This window comes from Anser brachyrhynchus, assembly GCF_964034855.1.
Source record: "Anser brachyrhynchus genome assembly, chromosome: 12".
Classification (NCBI taxonomy): domain Eukaryota; kingdom Metazoa; phylum Chordata; class Aves; order Anseriformes; family Anatidae; genus Anser; species Anser brachyrhynchus.
This window is the reverse complement of record NC_137707.1, coordinates 16,074,024-16,098,769: the sequence shown is the minus strand read 5'-3', so window position 1 is coordinate 16,098,769 and position 24,746 is coordinate 16,074,024. Positions and strand designations below refer to the sequence as shown.

The 24,746-nt window shown below is 42.9% G+C and overlaps 1 protein-coding gene and 1 long non-coding RNA gene across 3 annotated transcripts in view; both read left to right on the top strand.

The window, feature by feature from the left end:
- LOC308176823 (uncharacterized protein) overlaps window positions 1-24,746 on the top strand; it is a 239,563-nt gene that overhangs the window by 39,599 nt on the left and 175,218 nt on the right. The gene's annotated exons all lie outside the window — the stretch shown is intronic.
- Window positions 158-24,746, top strand: LOC308176846. Its single transcript, XR_013938689.1, has 4 exons — window positions 158-2,227; window positions 2,339-2,415; window positions 11,574-11,829; window positions 23,967-24,746. It is a non-coding gene; the product is annotated as an uncharacterized lncRNA (long non-coding RNA).

Sequence of the window (24,746 nt, the reverse complement as noted above, 5' to 3'; positions counted from 1 at the left end):
GAGCTGCTGGGGCTCTCCCAGCTCCTTTGCTGTCTCTGGAAATTTGCCACACCTTCATTATAATGCAAGTTTGGGTTTGCACTGCTTGGATGGTTCAGGTCAATACCGTGTACTCATCTCAGGACATTACGTTAATAGTGTATCAGAAGGTGTTGAATATACTGAATTTTTGTCCTGTATACCTCACAGTGGAAAGTCACGTTTTTCTTTTATGGTAGCTGCTCCCATTTGCTTGGTATGTCCATGGGCTGTCTTCAGGGTCAGGTCCTCACAGGTGCCAGCAGGTTCTCCGTGGTAAGGCAGATGTACCTGCACAGTTGAAATGCAGGGCCTTGACATAGTGTAAGCCAGATATTTCCATGGGGAAAAATATTGCTATATATAAATACATCAGTGTGTACTGCAGCACGTTGATGTGGGGCAGCCTCTTCCTTGCTGTGTTTTACAAGCTTTTACATGCATGCACACACAAAATTCAGACCTGCTAAAGGAAGATGCCAGTCTGTGGTGTCATACTTGTGTGAGGGAAGTGGGGCAGGACCAGCAGGGATGGCAGTTGTTGACTGAAGTCCTTTTCTCTTCCATCTCCACATGTCTCAACTAATTGGGATCCAGAAGTCCCCCTTGTTCAGAGCCACTGCTGGGCGCAGTGTCCTGCTCGCAAACCCGTGCTGTTGTGTCACAAGTGGATCCTGGAGGTAAAAGCCCATCCAAACAGTCTGACTTGCATCTTCTCCATACCATGCCTTCATTTCTATGCGGGTGTTGCCACAAGTGACAGTCCGGGGAAGTGAATGCATCTTTCACTCATTTGTATTTGAGAAAATTTATTTGAAAGACTCAGTTTTACAACTTGTTTTGAACAGGCTGTCCAGGGTGAAAAAGTGTAAGGGATTGGATCAAAAAAGCAGCAATCTGTGGTGGGCTACACTATGGGTTTGTAAGTAGGCAGTATCACTTACGTGATTCGTGGTTCTGTACGCTGCACTATGTGCTGTGTTACACACTAGGACTACTTGATACCTTTTTGTCAAAACCTCCCCCAATATTTTCTCCTGATTAGGAGCGGTTGCTCTTCATCGTGAGGTCTTTGTAGCTCTAATAAAGCCTTCTTTCTCCCAGGCAATCTGGAGGCATTCTGGGACCACGCACACGGCTGTGTCCTCTTACTCCGGCACTGCCCTATGACCTTACAAGTAGGGTCAGTCAACATGCTACAAAGCTTTCCTTGCCGTTTATCAAATAACAAAGCAAACCAAATTACATAGTTTCTATAGCAGGCCACTACAGTATGTAAACTGCAAAGACGGCTTACACCACTTGCTCATTCTGCAGCACCGACAACATGAAAGGCCCTTTCGTTCCAGTGCCCGGAGCCCGTATTTGCCTATCTCACCTATTACCAGGCAACAAAGGGGCTGCAGAGGTTGAGCAAGCAAATGGAAAATGAAAATGGAGGAAAAAACAATTGCCTGGCTTCGAAGAAATGTTTGTCTAAAATGTATGCTGACATGTCTCAGGCAGTTTGTAGGTGCTGAAAGGCCCCTTTCTCAGGCTGGGAGCTGCTCTCCCTGTGCAGCAACAGAGTCCAAGAAGGGTTGAGGCAATGTCTCCTTTTCCTGCGTAATGTATTTATCCTCCTAACTGGTGAAATGCTCGATAGCTGTCATGATGAATGAGTTATATTAGTATGTTACCTTGGCCAGTCCCTCTCATGCATGTCACTACATCTGTATTTTCAGAGATGTGGAGCAGTATTGTTCACTCCAAACCCATGAGTGAAGCTGTGGAGAGATCTCTTCCCAATCTGTTTCTCTGGAGGAAGCAGCCCCAGCTCGTTCCCATCACTGGGCTGCCGGTGGGCTTGGTTCATGCCACCAGAGCACAGCTGGAGTGGTGTAAGCTGCTCAAATCAGCTGTGTGAACAGCTCCTGCCCAGCTGGCCTGAGCTCTATCAGGTGTCTGTACCCTCCGCTAGGGTCACAAGTATTTAGTCTTAGTCATCTGCCTGCTGGTGGAGCTGGATTTGGAAAGAAATCTGTGCTCACAGTTTAGGATCTAGGTACTGGAGTGCTGTGTCCCAGTCTGGGCTCCCGGTACAAGAGACACGGGCATACTGGAGTAAGTTCCAGAGGCTGGGAGAGCTGGGATTGTTTAGTCTTGAGAAGTGGAATTTCAGTGAATTTCAGTGCTGTTGAAGTGCTTCCAAGGATGGAAGAGCTGGAATGTAAGTGTGGAGGAGAAACATCCTCCCTTGTGAAAAAGAGCTAGTATGTAGTGCTATGAGGATATCCGTGTGCATCCATAGAGGAACTTTTCTGACTTTTTTTTGAATCAGCAAAACAGTTGTTTTAATGAAATGAGCTTATCTAGGCAGAAAGCGGAGAATCATTCCCAAGGAAAAAGAAGCAAGGGGTAAGTGCAGAGCAATGAATGGTGATTGCACAAGAGTTGGCAAATGCAAATATTTCCAAATATAATGGCATTAAGTGTTCATTGTGAAATTAGATCGGCTTTTTAAAAGCTGCAGGGTGAAAAAACACAGTATTCAGCTAATTAGACAAAGTTAAAAGATAATGTTAAACACTTTTCCTTCAAAAAGTATTTGTCTGCACTACCATGCATTTTAAAATAGAACTGCTTGAGATGGCAGTGTTATCAAGTAATCTGCCGTTAAAGGAATTATAATTCAGGTCTTTTTAATTCCCTATTGTGGAAATCTTTAAATTAGAACATATCTAAACTGAACAAATCTGTAGTTCTCCTAGAACAATGCTGACACAGTTCTCTGATGTTCATTAAAAATTTTATGCCTTGATTTCTGTATAATGGAACATGAGGAAATTTCCCTCTACTTGCTGGGTTTGGTGCCCAGTCCCGCTCGTTATTAAAGCATCTTTAAACGTGTAAGTGGTTTAATCAAAGTTGGTAAGACTCCTGACAGGCTTAGATGGGCTGAAACTTGATGGCCTCCAGTTACCATTCTTCACTTTGAGCGTCATGAGTCAAAGGCTATCACTTTTAAAAATACAATTCAAGTTGTTAGTCATCAGAAGTGTATCGAGTGGAGAATATTAAAACTGACATGAAATGAATGGTTGCTTTGATAACTTACATCTGTGCATTTAAAACCAGGCCTTCCTCTTGCATATGCTTATCAGCTGTTAAAAGTGCCTTGCTCAGCAGCTTTGAGGTTCTTTAATAGACTATGGCAACAAGAAAGCTTGCTGATGAACATCCTTTGTAATTAAAAAAAAAAATCCTCCTACTAATCGGAGGCAAAAATGTTCTATGCTTTCAATAGATGTTTTATAATCTTTCACTGACATAAAGCAATTTAAATATGGTGGTTTTTCTTGAGCCAAAGGAATGTAACATTAAATACATGTAACGTTAAATGCTGTAGGACAAATAATGTTACCAAGTAGAGTATATGCTTCCATTCTGTTTAGTTTGAACTTTTTTTTGCGGCTAAAACTTCTTAAGATTGAAAGAATTGGTGCAGGACTGGGACATAATTTGAAACAGGCATTTGGTTAGTATTGGAAGTTCAATGTATTTTTTATTATTTTTTTTAGTTTGGATGGGATTTGCTGTCCTCCTTCTAAAGACATCACTCGTCTAAATCTTTTTTTGTTTTGCTCTTTGTAGCCCAGATTCTGGTTATACAAAAAAATCTTGTGATATGCTTATCCTTAAGCATGTGCTTACATACACACTTCTGTAAGGATCCAAGTGTGTGCTGGTGTAGCTTGTTGAATTAAGGGCCAGAAGCATATGGTAATTTGATTATAAAATGTACTTGTCTATCCCTGGGGCCCATGGGCATGCTTTCAGTATTTAGTATAATATTTTCGGTATTTGCTACAAACATAGTCACCACAAAACAAATCTGAAAATAATTCCACAACTCATGCCACATGTCTGCTATTCCCCACGTAATCTGCGCATGGGGAAGCAATGAGCTGTTCCTCTCAGACCCTCAAACACGGTAGTGCACAGCCTTGGGGACAAATCCCTATGTGGTCAGGGTCACCCTGTGTTCAGGGCTTTGAAGAGGTGCCTAACTGTCTCGCAATCTGTACGCCATAAGAATCTACTAAGATGCATTTGTTCAGATAATTAAAAGTATGTTTTCAAGCAGTAATTGTGAGGTCATGCACTGCCATTCAAATATTTGATTTCATTTAATTAAACTGTGTGTTACTGTTCCTTACAAATGCCTTCTATCTGAAGAATTTTATCTAATTGCTTTTATTTGGGATGTATCTGGAGAATATTGTGCCTGGCATGAAAGTAGTTACTAGTTTACTGGAACTTTTTTCAGAGTTGCAAGGGGATTTTTTTAGCCTGTCTCAAATTAATGGAGTGCTCATAAAAGGAACTCGCTGTTCTGTCTTTGTCTACTGGTGGAAAGACTCCCACAGACTTCTGTAGAAGCTGGTCTGGGTGTAGAGATGAAAAAGATGTTACTAATGCTGTGAAAATGGAAAAAAATGAAGAACAGTCTTTGTAAAGGATCTGCCTAACACACTCCCAATTAAATTGGTCCAAGCATAAGTAATATTACCAGTCAAAAACACCCCAAACCAATTGTTTGTCAACATTTTGTATTATTTTCTGTCCCAAAGGAGCTGCACAATAATTACCCAATCTGTTTACATATCAGAAGAAAGGGGGTTGGTGGATAAAGTTCCTTTATGATTTTTTACATTTATCAGATGTCATCTTTAAGAAAATTACTCAGTATTTTTGGAAAAAAAAATGAATGTGCTAGACAAATGGTACTTGATGTAGGAGTACTTTTGTTGTTATGAAAAATAGCAAGTGAATGCTGGGAAGCTTCAGTTGGGAACAAAAATTATAATAATTTCCCTTTTCACTAAAGCTAGATTTTATCAAATTGGAAATGGCTTATGATAATTTGAAAACAGCATAATGCAGACTTACAGTGTGTAAATAACAAATTATTAACTTTGGGTAGTGGTTTGTTTGTTTCTTTCCTTTTTAAAGTATCTGGTTGTGGACAGAAAGGCAAATTCTACCAAGAGGAACTTTTTTTTTTCCTGTGCACGATATGAATGTAATCTAAAGTAGCCCTGGGTGTTCATATGTGATTTATTTTAAGTATTTATACAAGAATAAAAGCCATTGAGATGAAACATCGCATATCTAGAGTAGCCTGTCTGCACTGAGAACAATATTGATTGCTATGGCAGAAAACTGTGATGTCAGGTCACCTTCCAGCCATTGATTGTTGATTGTCTTCTTCCAAGCTGCCGATGATGGCTGCATTAATTGTGCTGCTGAACTTAGCAATTTCCTATGTTTTTGCCATTTTACCTCCATCTATTTTCCTAAAATGATTGAAATTTAATAGCCATAAAAAGGTTTGAAAGAGGAGCTAAAGGAGTTTAAAAGAATAATGTTTTTTAAATGCTCATTGACAACATTAAATAAAATTAGTGTCATTACATTTCCCTTGGCAAGACTTGAGCAAATTTGAGAACGTGGATGGGGAGGAAAAAAAAAAAAAAAAGAAAAACAGGAAGAAATGTAACGGTTTGCTAGGGAAAGATTCCTGGAACATGGCAAAAAAGGAGGAGCTGGTCTGTGGTCTGCAGCCCTGTGTTAATGTCTTATTTTGGTGGTTTGTGTCAGTTCAGGTAGGGCTTGCTGACACTTACCTGTCTTTATTGTGTATGTACTTACATGCCTGCACATCTATTTAATCTGTTTTTCTTTACACATGTATGCGTTTGTATAGGTGTACAGGTGCATAGAATGGAAAGCACCTTCACCGTCTGTGACTGAAGGACTGGTGGTTTGCAGTTTGTGAAATAATAACAAATGAAAGCTGTATAATCTTTCATAGTTCGCAGCAAAGTAGTTTTCAGAGCACGGAGATATGCCTGAGGTTCTTAGAACGTCATTGTAGCCGAAAGTTTGCTGGTGGTTCCTTGAAACATGTATTAAAGAATAAGGCTTTTTACATTCCCAAATCTTAGATCCTTTCAGTCAAGCATGCTTGTCAGTATGCGGAATGGTTTTCCCAAGAAGAATGATGGAGGAGTTATCCCAGAGCTTTCTCAAAGCTTGCCTAAGCCCGCTGCCCAGATCCCAGCGTGCTCGTGTCCTGTCCTCCAGCCCTCCCACATAGCAGAAGGGCACTACTTTGGGGCTACAAGTGGTCATCTTGGTCGCACGGGTCACAGCCCATGTGTGGCAATACTGGTTTTCTAGAAGAACTTGAATATTCTGGAAGAAGATTACATCTATTCCTCTGATGCCAGTGCCTGCATTTGCAAAAATGTAATGAAAGTTTGTACGGCTGCAGCTCTCTTGGTTCTAATGCCAAACTGAAGTGTCCCAGAAATTCTGCTGCAGCAGGTGGTCCAAGTGATCAGGTCCTTCCCCAGAGTTAATTTTACCTAGGTACACTGCTGTGGTGAGGGTGGCACTTCCTAGAAGATGCAAGTTGAGCTTTCTCTGCACGTGGTGGTGGTGGTTGTTTTTGTTTTTGTTGTTGCGTTTCTTTTTTTGAGCACCTGCTGAGTGATTTAGAGCAACCTTCTCATTTCCAAGCTTAAGAATTGAATCAACAGAGCTGTTATGGCACTCTCTAGATAACTGTCAAGGTTCCTTTTGCTATTCTGCTATTTCATTCATTTATTTTTCACTTTTAAACGTACCTGAAGATGCACAGATGGGACTCCTTTTGTGGTCCTTGTGTGACTACATACTGAGCATTCAGACACTACTAAACTGAGTGGTGTACTCAGCTTGTGATAACACCCAAATATCCCAGCTGGGATAAGAGTCCTCTTGTACCACATCGCATGGACGTACCCAAAGATGCTTAAATTCCAGCTTAACGTGCAGTGAGCAGCACTAATTATGGGCGAAAGGAAAGGAAAAGGTTGCCTGAATATTTTCAGGAGTACAGCCTATGACTCACCCGCAAATCCCTCCAAGGCACGTGTGGTTTGTATGTACAGGCAGCACTGCAGAGCGGAATCCTCTCCTTTACTGGAAGAGCGCTGCAGAGGAAAGGGCTTGAGTTTTCAAGAGGGAAAGGTTGGAACACAGCAAGGAACCAGAGGAAAGGGTTGCTTGCCCTCATCTTGCCATCCTTATTCCTTGTGTTGGCAGTTTATATGTTTAATTCACATGATTCCTCAGGGTCTGTGATTTTAAAGCATGAATCAAGTGCTGAGCAAGCCACTGTAGCTGGTTCATAGCTGTTGTCCACTCACCTGCAGTGCTGCGCTTGTTCCTCTGTCCCAAAGTGAACATCACATCCCCAGACAAATCTGGATCCAAGACCTTTGTCCTTCTTTATTCCTCTTTCAGATTCTCAGCTCATTTCAGTTGTGATGAAAGCTGTTTCTCAAGCCAAATGTGTACTGTTAGATAGCAGCACCATTGACAAAGTGTCTCATTTGAAAGCATCGAGGCATTCATGATTCCGTGCAGCGAAACAACTCTGGATTTCTTTAGGTATTGGTTTTATTGAATTATGTACAACATCACATTGATGCTGCTTGTTAGCCAGCTTCTTAATGTAGGAGCATTTAACATACATTTTTAATACCAAATGTACTCATACATTCATGATGCTTAAAGTATTTAATGGCTTGCAAAATAAGGAGGGTAGAAAGTATTAATTTTTCTCTAAGTGTGCTCTTACGTAGAGGTCAGGCAAGATTTCAAGCAGAGCTTGCAGTGCTAGAAGCATAAGCCCAGGCACCTTACACACGCCAGAAAAAGAGCATCTGTAAATGTTGTTACAGGGAGATAGATGTACCATGACATTTCAAAGGCCTGGAGAGGCATGTGGAAACTGCCTCTGATAACACAGCTGACAAATTAACAGTTTCTGGTGTGAGGCTCTTTTAGAAGGCTTTTCTCTTTTATTTTATTTTTTTAACCTAAGTCTGGCCACATGGATTTTGGACAAGAGACAAAAGTAGACTTAAAGAGCTGATAATTCAAGTTGTTGCAGTCACTGTTCCAAGACTCAATTGGAAAGGCTGCCCCCATCCTCCTCCCCGAACTGACTTGAAATGTGAGACCTTCCATAAAAATGGGGGGAAAGAGGCAACTCTCCTAACCCCTGCCTTTGATGACTCTGTGGAATATTCCTTAGGGAAACTTGTCCAGTGAGGCTGGTTTCAAGGCCAGATACCTCTGGTATATTGACCTCATATTCATTTTCTTTTCTATGTTGTTCATTAACCAAATTTTAGTACCTTTGTATCCATCCTTCCTCCAGACAGCTGCAGCTTTGGGGTGGTGTTTTGTTTCGGTATGGCAGCAGCTGTCCAAGTGTCAAAATTTGTCTGTTCCTTCAGATTATACACAAGGACCATTCCTTTTTTTTTTCTTTCTTTTCCTTTTTTGACAGAGGATTTATTAAATAAAAATGAGGATGGCAGTATTGTTATCTGGGAAGATCAGATGTGTCATGTAAGCTGTAGAGTTGGGCACCTGCCATCAAATATTTAAGACAAAATCTTAGGATAAAATGTAGCACAATTTTTAATTTTAAAATCCCATCCTACAAAACCATTCTCATAGGTGCTTAGTTTCTAAAGGAAAGAAGACTTAAAACTACATTTGATAATCAAATTTCTCCACCTATGTCCTCGCTCTTGAAATATGCCTATTTAAAAATAAGCAGTAATACATTTCCCCAAACTTCAGTTTTGTTTTGGTTTACAGCCAACATTTTTGTACGTGGATAAAGTACTAAGGAAGTGTCGTTGTAGTGTTGTACATAGTGCTCTATGGAAGCGTAAATTCCGAATTAACATCAAACTAAAGAGCAGCTGAATGCATTTTAATAAATGTATACGTCCCCAATGACTTCGGTGTCTAGTAGCCAGACAGGGGAAAATATGCATACACATTACAAGATGTTAGGAACCTTTCTATCAAAAGTAATAAGCGGTTGTTTGCTAAGGTGGTTGGCTTATGTTTAGACTCAAAAAACTGCAAAACAGATTAGGCTGGGGAGAAGAGCATTCGCTAGTCCTGTTCAGTAATGTCTGTCTGCTGATTGCAGCTGGGCAGGGAGAAGTGAAAGATTCAGCTCTGTTTCATCTGATTTTGTAAAAGAAACAAAAAAGTGGTGCGTGATTTTGACACAGGACATCTGTAAATGACGAGAGGTTTACTGAAGTATTTAATTTCAGTAGCAGTAAAAATGGCCTACTGCTCAAATCATTAAGTGGCTAGAGCTCCAGCATTCTTTCCTACGACTTTACAAGTTTACATTAAGCGTGCTTTCAGTTGTCAGGCTCCTGGTGTGACATATTGTTTGAGTCAGCCTTCATCAATCTACAAAGCGTTACTTGAGGTCTGATGGCATGTGCGCACACCCAATATACCGGGTACAAATGGAAGTGATACAGGATTCTGTAATTACTACTTTTCTGTTTAACCCATAAATATTCTGTGCATTAAGTTTCTGACCTGAATTTTTCAGAAAGCAATTAGCTGCTTTATCTGCATAAAGGAGACAAAATGACATGGTATTGATGACTCCTCATGTGCAGATGTTTTGCTTTTGGCACATCTGTGTGCAATAAATCCATTTTCTGTGTAGGAATGGTATTTTATTATATGATTTAATATGAAATCTTGAATAAATAGCTTAAATTGAAATTCTTTGGGAGCAAACCAGAATTGTTTGCAATAGCTAAGCACACTGCATATATCCTTTTTTATGCACTTAAATATACCAGCCAACTGCTTTAAAAAAGCAACAACTTTACTAATACCGCTTTGAACATAAACAGATAAATGTGAAAAACTATCTTATGTAGTCTGTCTGTATTTAATTTGTTTCTTCTGTTTCTCTTTCTGCATCTGTGTGAGCCAACAGATTGGGATTGCAGCTAGAGCGTGGCGGTGGTGGTGAGGAACCGAGGTGAGGGTGTGCGGAGGGCCGAGAGGGAACATTGGCTCTGTTCTGTCTGTCTGTGTCTGTCTGTCTGTGCCCTGTCATGCATCCGTGATCTGGGGCTGGGGCAAGGCAAGAGCAAAGCAAAATCTCCTGTATTATAAAACCTGTGCAAATTACACGCTAAGGACAAGTATTGTACATTTGTAGTGAACATCTGTAGAGAGTGGGATGTGGTCCCCGGCCCCAGGCAGAGCACCGGCTGAGCGACAGAGGTAGTTAGCCCACAACCCGAAAACCGAGAATGGGTTCTGATCAGTTCCTCACTGTCATTGTGAGTACTGCACACAGCAGGAGTAAGTCATTAGGCCAACGCGGGCGTTGAAGGATGGGATGGCAGCATGTCCTGTCCCCCGCAGGGTCTCATGGCTGTGCAGGAGGTCTGGGAGAACATAATTTCTGCAGCCTTTGTGGTTCCGCTCCCAGAGCCATTCCCCAATGATGCTAAAGCAGCTGCGTGAGGGGCCTTCCTCAGCAGCAAAATCACAGGGAACGCTCTCCACTTCTCCCCCTTCAAAAGGGAACTGCTCTTCCTAGCAGGGCAATCTGGCTGTAGTGATGGAGCCACATGAAAGAAGGCACCCGTTCCTCTGGCAGTCCTTGCAGCTCTCTCCACAGGAAAGCAAGCTAGGCAAACAGCAAGTATTCCCCTTTCTTCAGGGATTTTTGTTTTCCATCTTAAACACCTAAATGGGCAATGTGGGCTCTTTTCTTATCTATGGTCAGTGGACAACGAATTGCTTCCTGCCCGTGTGACCATCCCGCAGGTAGCTGCGTGGCTGTTGTGTTTTGCTTTTCCTGTAGTCAGCTGGCAGGTCTCAGCAGCCAGCTAGTCAGCTTCATTACCAGACAGGGCATGTTTGTATGAATGAGGGCAGTTCAGAGGCTTTCTCACTCATTTGTCCCATCAGCGCATCCAAACGTGATGATTATGGGGCAGTGGTGCACAGCTTTTCTGTCCTTCATCTCTTTGCTTGTGAAGGGTCAGTGTTGGTTATCTACACATGTAGATACGTGGATGTGCCTATGTTCAGGCCTATTCAGAGCTGTTTATTTCAGCTGACAGCACCAAACATTTTGGAGTCACGTGTTTTCTGAAATATTTTGCACGTGATGTCCCATCCCCGTGCAAGTGTATCAAGCAGATATCGTAAGTTACAAATACACATTTCTAGACACCATTCAGATTTTTCAGGTGATGCCCTAAATCCTGGTGAACTGGTCTCTGGTAACGTACTCAGTAGTAACCCTAGGCATCAAAAGTGGTTTTTGTTCATTTGTTTTTAGTTTTAAGAAATGCTGGTTTAAAGTAGAAGCGTGTGCAGCTTTCAAGCTTACGGTGTTACCAAGGCTGATGTTCTGGCTTTTATTCGGTACGGTGTGAGTCCTAGGCATGTCTGCTTAGCCTGAGAAGTGCTGTCTGTGCATCTGACATCGGTTCCCTCCCTCAGCTGAGCCACGTTACACCACGAGTGGTACTTCTGCTCATGGCCGAGTGACCGCATGCTGCGAGCAGTGCAGCGTGTCCCGGGGCCGCCGCATAGAAGCCATCAGTACCTGTCTACTTCCAGCCCTGAAGGCTGTTTTATTTCCATTCTGTCTCCAGGCTTTGCCCCCATGATTGGTCTGGGGCTGGACAAGAGAAACCAGACTGGGTTGTAGAAACTGGCAGCCCTGGGTGAGGAGACCTGCTTTACGCAGCAGCGGCATGTGGCCTGGCACCAGCAAGCCCCTCTTGTGCTCCCAGACGCAGAAGGGAACTCCACTGGGTTTGCAGGACATTGCATTTGCTAATATCAAGTGCAAGAGAAGCTTTAAGCAGCGTTAGGAGAGATATAGTGGTCTGGTAGGCGAGGAGCAAGGTAAGTCAGCGCTCTGGGTTCCTGTCCCCGGCTGTGCCAGGTGCTCGCTGCGTGACCTTGGGTGACAGACTGCTTCTCTCGGTGTCTCAGTTTACGCATTAGTGAAATGAGAGTAGTGATACTTACCTATCTCACTGGGGCTCTTTGAGGCTTAATTAACTGATATTTGTAAATCACTTTGCGATCCTCTAGTGCAAGCTGTTAGAGAACTGCCAAGTATTTATCCTCTCTGTTTTTTTCTTCTGCTAGTCTGCACTCATCCATCTAATATCTAAAAGCATGCTCGCAGCTAGCAACAGATACTAGCCAAATTGCTCTTAACAGGAGATGTACGGAAGCTTTTACAAAATTACTTTTGCAAATTACCGTGCTTTTTGAAGTACCATTTGCAGGGATGCAGTGAAACAGTGCAGACAAGTGTCTGTGCTACTCGCTGAGCTGACTTTGGTTGTGATTTCTCATGTAATATCTTTCAGCGGATCCAAACGTGCAGGACTGTTTTGAATTTCAAATGGGCCTTTCTTTTAATTGATTTGCCTTTGGAAAATTCTTCAAGGCTCCTAAAATTTTTTCCTAGGTCTTTGATTTCAGGTAGGCTTGTCAGTAACTGGAATGTATGCCTTGTAGATTAGGACAGCAGACGAGCGTGGAGATTTATTGCCATGACTGACTTTGCCGTTTCCTCTCGACTTGGAAGGAGCGTTCAGACCGTGTCCTGCACGAGCCCTGAGCTGCGCGGTGCCCGGGGAGCTCAGCAAGGGCAGGAGGTTATCGTGGGCTGGGAGAACCCGCTGCTGGGCTGCAGGAGCACGTCTGGGGAGCCTGCGAGGGGCTTGGATGCTAGGGGCTGCGAGAAGGTGGCAAGTGATCCATTTTAAAAATGAAGTGCACTTCTCAGGAATACTTTGCATGTTCAGCAGAAGAAAGAGAGCGTGTTGCTACCATATGTTGATAACTTACATTCCAGTAAGGATGGGCTCTGCCAAGTGACAAACCCTGCTCCACCCACCCCAGCTGCCCAATTTTGATCCTTCGGTCCTTTTCCCACCCACCTCTCTTCCCCTAGCACCCTTCTTGCTCCGGGTGCCACTCCATTTCTTCTCCAGGGAGGACTCGGGGCTGTGGCTAGCACTCACCAAGGGAGGGCAGGAAGGGCACAGCGCCCCTGGCACACCGGCTGCACCAGTACAAATGGGAGCCTGCCAGTGAGCGTAGAACAGGCAGGAGCTGCCCTGGGTAAGCTGGGACAGCTCACGGCACCTTGGTGCTTGTTTAGCTGAGCACACACTAGTATTGTGAAAGGAAAAAGTTCAACAGCACTGAAATAGGAAGAGCTGTAAAAACGGAACCAAAACCCCATCTCCAAATCTCTGAACGCAGAGCCAGCCTTTACAAGCCCGCTGAGCCTCTGAGAACTTCCTTTCCCAATAGTACAGCTCATCTCCTGTTGCTTTTCTTTTTCAGTACCTACAGCTGGAGGAAACAAGAACATGCTAAGGGTTTTATTTCTCACTGGAATTAAATGTAGAGATACTGATATTTCCTGGTATAAATAAATTTACTAAAATAAGATCAGCACAGCATTCTCAAAATGAAGGGGACTGCTCAGCTATACATCCTGGCTTCCAGTCACTCCTTGCTCTTCCTGTGGCTGCAGGAAACCCCCAGCTCCTGGCTGCCCTCGGGCTGTGTTTTTGCTGAATCTGAAGCAGCTGAGGGCTGAGCACCCTGACAGAAAGCCTTGAGACCTGTGCAGTGCACATGGCACCAAGCAAGAGCCCAAAATTTCATGTTCCCTGCTCTGCATCTCAAAAGTTTGAGCTCCTCCTACTTTAAAACTGATGCGCTTCCACAGGACATTTCTTTTTCTACCAGCTGGTGTTTTCTCATGGAAAAACATCTCCTTAGAAAATTCCCAGGCAGCGGTAGTATTGAGGCCCAGCGCTCTGCTCTTTCCTTTCTGGTGTTTCAGGAACATCTCTGTGCCTACCAGCTGAAAATCAGCCCTAATTTCTAGCAGTGTTACAGATGCTCATTGCAAGGAATGTAGAGAAGCCTGGTAAGGGATTTCTGGGGTTTCTATTCATTATTCAGCAATAGCTAAAATAACAGTTCTGGCTAAAGCACAACTTTTAGTTCTCACTCTCTATTCACCTATAATAATCTCATTTTACTCAGAACTGAATCAAATGCAGGAGTCAGCAGAGTTCTTGCATTGACACTTATTATCTAGTACTGTGTATGCTGTCCTCTCCTTTCTTCTGTGCTCATCTTTCCTTTTTCTTAATATTTCTTTTCCATCTTATGTTGCCATTTGAAGCTTCTTCTCCTTCCCGCTTCAATCCTCTTTGTGCAGAAGTGTATTCCTAGATCTGCACCTTACCACTGCCTGCGTGTGCCAGCTCTGCCCCTTTCACAGGGATCCTAGCAGAAAACCTGGTCATCAGTGATCACCACCTGGTGGTGTCACCACTGTTGATGTCACAGAGCGCTGTGACACATGCTGTGAGACACTCTGTGCACGCACACTCAGCACGTTTGGTGGCAGAGCACCGGAGCAGGTTGCCTGGAGAGGTTGTGGAGTCTCCTTCTCTGGAGATATTCAACACCCACCTGGATGCCATCCTGCGCAATGTGCTGTAAGTGATCCTGCTTGGCAGGGGGTTGGACTGGATGAGCTTCAGAGGTCCCTACCAACCTTGGCCATTCTGTGATTCTGTCACCAAGCCATACAGGGTGTCAGCATGTTTCGTATTCAGGCCATGATATGTTTCCTGTGATAGTAAAATCCTTGTGCTGTGGGTTGGTTTTGTTTGTTTGTTTTAATTTAAATCATTTCAGTGATGCAGCGTTGGCCTCAGCACCACGCATGGATGAGTGTAGTAACTGAGCTGCTGCCTGGGCTGGGAGTTGTCAGCTCAGTGGTGATGGAAACTCCTGAAGTTGGCTGGAAATCCATTTTGGAATTGCACTCTTAGAAAACTGTACATAGAAATGAGCACTGCTGTGGACAACTGAGCCATAGGGAGCTTTGTGTTGTTTGTTTTTTTTTTTTTAACCACTGCTGATATTTTGTGTAGTGGGCTGGAGACTGGAACATGTACACAAGGCCCAGTTTGGTCCAGTGAATGGATTCGTTTTGAACAGGGCTAGACTTTGGGGAACGTCTTCTAGTGACTGTTGACAGCAGTGGGAAGAGCACCAAGTCACCCAGATAATGCAAGCTCCCAGGAGTGCTGTAGGGAACCACCTATTGTGCATGAATACTCCTGCCACTGTTGTTTGCACCAAAATAGAGTGCAAGTTGGAAGAGTTCCCGGGCAAGTCTAGGGCAGGTAAATCATGCGCAAGGCTTTAATTTTCTGATGTTAAACAAATGGCCTTCAGATGAATGAATCGAAATGTAAATAGCAATCTGGTAACAATTTGGTGATTGATTTTTAACTTTGATTCTAAGCATACACTTTTGGAAATTTATCCTTTATTTTTATGAAAGTCTTTTATGGTAGGTGCAGTTTATTGGTCGTCTTAATGATGGCTGGTTTCACTGCAGAGGAGAAACAAAAGAAAAAAACAGACTTAAGCTTCTCTGGAAAATAACTGGAAAGTCGGAATGGACAAGAGGAGAAGTCCTCAGATCCTAAATAAATGCTAATGCACTTCTGAACTATCCCTTCCATTTAGGATGGGGCAGAACGCAAAAAATTCAGAACAAGCCCTCCACAGCTGAGCACAGAGAGATTCAAAGCTCAGGCTGTGAAAATTAATGGGAGAAACATGCCTGTGTTTCCTACCCTGTTCTATAGGTAGTTCTGCTGGTTTCAGATGCTCTAGTTGTCTGGTTGGTAGTAATTCCTTGTCCAACGCACAATGTGTATCCTGAGTGTGTTTTTCTGCTATCTTAGTCCTTCAGTAACAGTCTTGATGCATACTGCTTGTGCCCCCATTATTTGTGTTTTCCCATTAATGATTTTTTTGGGCTTGTTTGGTTTTAGTTGGTGGGAATATGGTCAAGAAGAAGGCTTGGGGTAGGACTTTAGCCTGAAAGTGTGAGTTCAGTTCATGGTCCAGGCTTATCAGTGAAGGACTTCCAACCAACCAATTATCGATTTTGAGGTGACACTCAAGGGACTGCCTCTCAGGAGATGCCCATATCCTGTGTTGGACCCTTGGAAGCATCTTTTTGCTTCCAAGTGAAATTTCCATACTTGATATGGTATTAAGTACCATATGAATCTTTCCACAAAGGCATCTAAAGAAGGGCATCCCAGGGTATTCCATTTTCTGGCAATGTTTCACATCAGATTTCATAGTCAGGAGAAGTTGGAGGGAAGCAAAAGGATTGAAGCATTCGGTGAATTAGGCTGAGTCACAGATAGACCACAGACAATCATACAACTCAAAGACCCCCCTCACTTGAGATTTCTTTCTTGTCCCCAGACATTTCTGCCTCTTGATACTCTTTGCTCATGGGAAGAGCCACGCGTGAGGGTCTGAGCTTGTGAATCTGACGGCAGGACTGAAGCCCAATCTTGTGTAGAGCCAGTCAGGTACTCAGCAAACATCTGTTGTTGTCATATCTGGCCCAGTATCTAGTTATAATGTATTAAAAATAAACACTCTGTGAGAAATGAAACAGGATTTTTATCTGTTGGAATTCATGAAGCAAATAGTGCCCGTGTGTGTGCACGCACGCTTCCCCAAAGAGCGCTGCTTAAATGACTGTTTGCAAAGTTGAATAGCTATAGGGAATTCATTTGGAAGTAGGCTTAAAATACAATTAGCTTGCTGTGCAAAAACCATCGTGATAGCTTTGGTGCTTCCTTACTGACAGAGTGTAGGGGTAGCAGTGAAATTATACAATAAATCTGCCGACCAGCCATGAGTGTTTATTTAAAAGAGGGCACTCAGCTACAGTTCCAAAATCAGCTGCAGTATATTCTGCTGAAGTACTTTGGCTATAATTAGTGGGGTCCTAAATGAGATAAGAGTGGCAATTTAATTATCAGATAACTTTAACATATGCTTAGAAGGATTCCAACGTGATAAAAATTGTAATAATGTTTTCTACTTGGTGAAAATATCAACATCTAAATATTTAATACAGTCGCAGGAAATTTAAATGAAGTCAATTTTCTGAGTAAAATGAGGCGAAGAGCTTTCTACAGCCATGTGGTTTCCTTTTAATTTTTGATGAATATTTGTTCTTCTGAGGGTTGCATAAGCAATAGCACAAAACTCTGAAGCCCCCTTTCTCAGTGGTAGGAGTAAAGGCCCGTTTGGATCAAGTTTATTCAGAAAAGTGCCTACTGATAGTTGTGCTTCACAACTGTGCCCCAGCTTCATGATGTGAACTAATTCACGGGCTGAGAATCCTCTGTTCATTTTGCTCATGCAATCCAGCCGTACTTTATGTAAGAATGTGGAGAAGAAAGACAAATAGTTTATCCTCTAAGCCACCCAGCATCCTGTTCTTGATATTTCAGTAACATATGCTAACATATGCTTTCCTCAGGAACTTCAAAAACATGCTTTAGCAGCAATGAAAATAGTACCATACATCGAATTCAACTTTAAACCTCATAGTTTACCTCTAATACCATTACCTCATGTATAGAAGAAAATGTAAATCTAAAATATGCTGGTGATTATAACCTTTCTTCCTGACAGACACTGCAATATAAATGCACATAAATTGAATTTCTTCTTTAAAGAAATTTGAATACCTTTGGAGCATTTTAGCAAATCATCTCCAGCCCTTATGGCACAACTTCAATGGACTGTGGAAAAGTGCTCTCCCTATGGCATGACTTCTGCAATAGAAGGACACAGCAAGGCACAGACATGCCAAGAAAAATAGAATGTACTCCATTGATATTCAAAATTTATTTTATTAAACTTGCACAAAAGACTGAAAAACTGGAAGCTGGTTTTATTAGAAAAGGCATTCAGATATTAACCCTGTGATTGCTGTTTGCATTGCTTGTCTGGGAGAAATAGCAATGGCAGATAGACAGTTTGAGCAGTTTGACTTTGCTCCCTCGAATAGTTATCTGGTTCCTTGTGTTAACCATTAAATCAGAAACCATGAGAGTGGATAAGCACTTAGGAGAAGATCCTGATGCATCAGATAAGAATTCTTCAGAGGGGTCGTCCCTTGGGGGAGAAATGAGTGTATTTGAGTAATTTATGCTAATTAGCAAAGATGCCAATTGGTGGATAACAGCCATATTTCAGAATCCCGTTTCTAAGAGAACATATGGCAGTGTTCCTGAATACCATCAGCTGTCAGTGTTTGTCTTAGAATAGGGACGGGAAATAAAGATGCCAAAAAAAGTATTTTTCGTTGTGGCAAATACTAATATTTCCATAATGTGCTGGAAGGGTACACTCGCTGAAGTTTCATAAGTGTGGAGAAGGGCCAAGTTTGCTCTGAGTTGGTTGGATCGCTGTTCTTCAGTCAAAACAAGGCAGGTGTTTACTTTAGCAAGGTGAGGCTCTTCACTGTATGAAAGGTTTTTCCCTCCACCTGCGTAGCGCAATGTATGTAACCTGCGGTAATCTTGGGGATTGAAAGCGCTGCTCATTGATGTAGGCTTGCAACATGATCTATTTTAGGATGATCTACTGCCAGGTATACTCACGGGTTAAGAAAGTTACCTTGGTGGTGAAATATTGCCCTTAGCCTTTGGCTCCACATATGGTACAGACTTCCCAAGTTCAGAACTGTAGAAATTGGTAAACGCTGTAATTTGTCAATAAACATGGTGTATGTGTGTGTGTGTCAGCCCCGGTCTGTCATTACAGTTAATGGTCTGTATGAGTTTTTATTCCTGCTATAACCACCTATTTACAGACCACAATGTAATTTATGCATAAACAGTTCTTTGTGACAAAAATCAGGTATGTGATGTGAGCCAAATCTTTTTAAAACAAAACCTGTTTTGACATAGAATTTATTTATATTCTGAAGAAATAACTTTTCACAGAAAAGTTATGAGAAAATATTTGGTTCATTCCTTTTTCTGAGTGACAGCACGGGGGCATCTGGGGTGTGTGGAGCAGCCCTGTGGTGCTGGACAGCTGCAGTGTTCCTCGGGAGTCCTGTGCAGAGCAGAGTCTGATTTTTCATTGTAGAATATGTAACCCTCCTCTCCTTTTCTCCTTCCTAGTTAGAAGAGGGAGTGGGGAAAAGTCTCAAAGCTCTTCACTGGCTTAGGGCCCGATGAGGGTTAAGGCTGCAAATGGCTTTTAAGATCTGGCCTTTAGATTCATTTTCAACAAAGCAATGAAGGCACTTAAGAGTTTGAGACTCACTGAGAGGCACTGATTCTTATATGCCAGAATTAGTGTCTGAAGATGAAAATAGTAATTGTTTTTTGAATGCATGTAGACACTTTCCTGCTCTTTCAGACACCTGACTGCATTTGGGAGTCTGCCCCTGCGATGCATCTGAATGTCCTGTGCTCAGAACGTGAGCTGGTGCTGTGCCAAGTCAGCTGGAGCCGGGTGTTTGTTTGGGCTAGCAATCGAAAGTAAAACTTGTTTGGGTGTTTGTTGTGGCTATTTCAAGCTAAATTAATTGCCTGTCCCATCTGTAGCAAAGATGGGAAGAGAACAAGCACAGGTGCTTCAGGCCAGTGCTGTGCTTTAGCTGCTGCAAGACAGTTGCTGGTGCTGACACAGCAGCAGTCCTGCAATGAGCACGGGCAGGCAGGGGCACCCGCTGCGCTCGCGCAGGGCTCAGCTGGGCAAATGCTGCCTGCAGGGTTTGCTTTGATTCCTGGCCCCCTGCCTCAGTCCATGGTGAAGGCAAGTGCAGCCCACTGATGCTGGTCCATAGTCTATGGCTTGATGGTTGTTTTAATCGACAGAAGAGCCATGGCAGGCAAGGGGCAGCACAGAACTCCAGGTGCGCACGGAGACGTCACCTCAAGTCGTGCTGGTACAGAGAGAGAGCATAGCAGCCAGTCGGGAGCACTTGTGAAAAGAAAATTATAATGCTGGATATATGTATTACGTATTTTACGTATGTGTATATATATAAAATACAGGCTAGAAATTGTTTGATGAAACAGCTACTTATATTCTAGGTTACTCTGTGTCAGAAGAACAAAGTATGATACAGGGCTGGCAACTTGCCTGGCTTTATCATGAAGTATCATGGCTCTCCTGTATGTAGGTCTATCTCCCAGACTCAGAGGATGGTGGATTCTTTAATTAATAATTAATAAATGCGTCTCTCATACCATGGTCAAGAAAAGCTTGATAATGTTGAAGCCAATAGCTTCAAAAAACAGAAGGAACATAAAATGTTCCTCCCATAAATCTCTAAACTTGTAATCTCTAGGTCTTATGATTTTTAAGACAAGTTTCTGATTCTGGGGCTCAGGTCACCATACGTGAATACTTGGGGTTGGTGATAATGTAAAGGATGACAGTCACTTGAGCATCTGCCTGTCGGTTCTCCCATTTGAAAGATCAGTTCTTCCTGGAAGAATACTTATTCCCTTCCAGTATTGATGAGGCTGCTGTGTCTTTGGCAGCTGATTCAGATCTCCAAAAGAAACAAATATATATTTTAAAAAGAAATACATAATCTCCCCTTTCCACAACCCCTGTAAAGATGGTCATCTGGAGATAATCCTTAATCACAACTCCCGCCTCTGAAACTGGGCTTTACAATAGGAATGCTGGCAAAATGTTAACTATGCCATAACACAATAGTTACGTAAATACGGGACATAATGTACTTAATATGCTAATCTCTGAGTATCGGCAAGCAAAATCTCACTGGAGCAGAACTCACTATGGCGTAACAGCCGCTTGCTTGCAGGAAAAAAAGGGAAAGAACTGCAAACCCTGGGAGAGCGATCTGCTTCTTCTGGTTAGCCCTGGCATTTTGGGGAGAAGGAACAGCACTTCTTAATTTTCACTTCAACCACTAGCTGTTTTTTTTATGGTATGTCCTGCCAGTTAGGCTTGATTCTGCCATGTTTTTGATGATTTATTTTTGTTTGACAATAATGTAAAATACAAACCATCTGATGCTAGGCTTTAGCTCCATTAGCTGGGAACCACAAACCTATGCCATGTCACTTTTTCTTTTTATAGTGCTGTTTCAAACTTACTGGCATAATTGATCGATCTCTTTCCTTGTCTGGATTAAATGATGTTCTTGGCCAGAGTTTCATACCAGGAAGCCAACTTTTCTTACTCTTATGACTCCCATTTCAGTGTTGCACAGGACTAACTATATAATATTCAAATGCCTCATTTGTAAACACACAATTATGGACGCAAAACGTACTTCTTAATGTTTCCCCAATTTGGCTCTGCTGCTACACTAGCGATGGCTGCTGGCATGCAGACCAACTAATTTGCGCCATGCCAGCACTCAGAAAGCTGAATTAAATTGAGCCTGGATAATGTGCAAATACTGCAACCTAATGTTTTTAAAAACAGTCCCTAAAGAACATACGTACAGATGGGTTTCTGTTAAATATGTATATCTGCATGCACCTTGTGGGGCCATATATATGGATTTTTAGCAAGGGTCCCATTAGCAGAGAGATGCTGGCATGTTATTCCTGATGTGGTCCTTCCATTATTATGTTCTCAGCCTTGTAGGACAAAGGGATGACACCCAGCCCTTGTTCTCTCCTGTAGGCTGCTGCATAGGTTGAACAGGATACAAAGGCTGGGCAGCAGACCCATGTGCCGCACGTGGGGTCCCACCACGAGGCACAGCCCCAGGTGGATGCTGAGCAGGCTCCAGGGGGTAGATCCTTTTTTCAAGACAGTCCCCTGTTTCACCCTACGTGCACTTTAACATAAATGTCTTATTGGCCACCGGTGGCAGGCACTTTGTGCTCCATGCTGCGCACCCCTAGTGAGTCCCAGCGGGTCAGGAAGGTTCTTGTGGGAGCAGTGTCCTTGAGGCACCAAACCATGGCATGCGACAGAAAACACTTTCAATCCTTATGGAAATACTTTTGCCTCTAAGTTAGTGTTGTTATTGAACTCGTCCATGTATTTCAGCATGGCTCCCTTCAAACCAAGGAGAAAATTCCAGTGGGGATCTCTGCCTGTCCAGCAGCCCTGGCCTAGGGGACCCCTCGTGCACAGTACTTGGGTCCATGCGCTCCAGCACTCTCTGTAGTGGTAAAAGAGAATAGGAAAAAGATCTTAGGGCACTGCAGAAGGAAAGAGCTTTCCTGAAATAGGACCATGAAAAACCTTTCCTATGTTTTAAGCCTTTTCACATCTGTGGGCTGTTCAGATGAGTTAATCATGAGCCAGCAAATGCTTGCTTCTGTGGAGACCTGTAGGGGAGATAAAAGATCTGGAGGGGATGTGGAATGAGGTAGGGCTGATTATTTTAGACTTGCCAGGTTTCTGCAGAGGATTTCCAGCAGCTGAGGCATGTGGGGCAGTTGCCACGGCTGGGTGCTGGGTGGCAGGACTCCCGTGAGCTGGTTCCATTTGTGCAGGGAAGCAGGTTTTGGCTAATTTACAAAGCAAAGAGTGAAATCAAAAGGAAATACCATTTCCTCAACTACAAGGTATTAATATCCTGTTCAATTTAATTTCAGCCTTCTGTTATTGTGAACCCTTTAATACATAGTGTCAGCTTGGCAAGGATTTTCCAACAATATCAAAGGAGAGTTTACCCCTGAAATATTGCCACAGGAATTGCTGGAGCTCTCCATGAGAGCTGTAGACTCTCCATAAGAGTCTCCCAAGCTGCAGCGATGGAGATGGCTGCTGCAAAAAGAGCAAGTGCCCTCTGGGTGGGGTGCTGCCCCAGCACCTCTGCACCAGCTCCGGTGCCCTGCTAGGGATATGCGGTGCTGGAGGGCCATGAGTGAGAAAGCATTGCTGTGTATTGAGCAAAAAACTGGAGGGAATGAAATTATACAATGTGAAATGAACAATTTCTGTCTAAGGAGGTGAATTCCTGGTCATACGGGTATATAGCCCAGGTACGGCCAACAGGAGCATAAAGAGGGGTAAGTCCTGGGCTGGGGGTTGTTTCTGGCTGCGTGAGCCTTCTCCACGAACTCGTGTGCAGATAACCTGGCCATGGGCGAGATGCATCAGGTACGCAAGGAGACTGCTTATCCCACACACAGATGTATTTCTTTGTGGTGGGAGATGAAACGGTCACACATTAGTAAGCTAGAACTGCTCTGCAAGAATCTCATGCTGTTATTTAAAAGACAAATACTATCCCTCTTCAGTTGATATTGATTTTTCTGATCAGGTAAAAAAGGCATTTTCACAAAGATACTTCCTGCCTTTAAATGCCATAGAACTTATGTTAAATTGACCGGCAATTTTTTCATGAAATTGTACTGTGGTCCCATATTTGCTCCTGTTCAGACAAACCACAGATGGTTTGTCTTTCAGCACAAAATAAGACAAAGTCTTAAATTAGTCGTAAAACTACCAAAAATTTTAATTAAGCTGAGCTTTGAAAACAGAGTTGAATTCCCTCGTGCAGTTTTTAGATTCCTAGTTTGGGTTTGTGGCTATTTATTTGCTAGGGACCTGTAGCAGGACCCCAGAGCCTGCAGCAACCACCGCCTTCTCGGGAGTTACCTGCCAGGACGAATGATACAACATCTCAGTGCTCGTTAGTATTAATTTCATGAACAATTTCTGAATTGGTCTCCCAGTGCTGAAAAGTGGGACAAGCTATAAGAAACTGAGGATAGAAGACGTTGGCAATTCTCTTTCACAAATCCGTTTGTCTTAGGCATGAGATTTATCTTTCCATTTGAATCCAGGAGAGCCAACTAAATCGATGTTCCATGAAGGTCTTTTTTTTTTTTCCTGTTTTATTAAGATATTCCCCCACAGTGACCCTTTTCCCTTATATTATTAACATATTGTCTTTGGAGCTACCCCCGTTTCAGAGATGACATACTCTGAAGTCACCAGCTAGATGACTTCAGCAGTACCTTATTCCCACTGACCAGCGGGTGAGATGAAGTTTTATTTAGGCATTCAGTGTTGAATCAACAGCTTTGCTTACTTCCCCCCCATCCACCATCTACCTCAACTGTTTGTGTGTTTGTTGTTTTGGTTTTGTTTTTTTTTAACTTTTAATGAGAGGGTCTCTCATTTTGCAGTGACCAAACCGCTTGTAGCACCCGTTCCTGTTTCCCTGAGCACCCAGCTTACAGGATGTTGCGAAACATCAGGAAGATGCAGCTTGCGGAGCTTCGGTTTCGTTGCCGTACGTGAGGAGTGTTATCCAAGTCATGTGGCAGCTCAGACATGTGTTTTGAGGTTTTTGGTGTGTCACTCAAGCCCCTTGGCCCTGTGTCCTTTTCATGGCTGGATGATGAATTTCGTACTGGCAGAATATGCTGTTTGTGGAAAAGAGATTTTGTGTGGAGGAGTTGCCAACATATTTCCTTAGACTGACATCAAAATGCTGTCAGGGAAGCTTGTTCTAAAATGTCTGTGTGTGAGTGTTTATCTGTGTATCTGGGTATGTATTCAGGGCTTTTCCACAATTTAATAATAATAAACTCCTAGACAAATGCATCTGTAACTCAGTGTACTCTCTGCTGGATCTGTAGCCGTCACTCTCAGATCCTTTATCTCAAACTGATGGCAGCCATGCCTCCAGCGTTCAACTGTCCCTGACAAATGCCGGGAGTTGGCTGAGAAGACACAAACCAGAACTCCCAGAAATATCCAGCATTGTTCTGACTCTTGGCGTTATCGTCACAAATTTTTTTCATTTTCAATTGGCATCTCTGGGATCTTACGATCATATGACAGGGTCAGGTTCAGTATGAGGATTCTCTTCGTTTCAGAGCCATCCAGTTTTCATTCAGTACGTTTCACTTTTTAAACCTCAAGACAAATATACGGTCTGACTCCCACTTGCCACATGACAG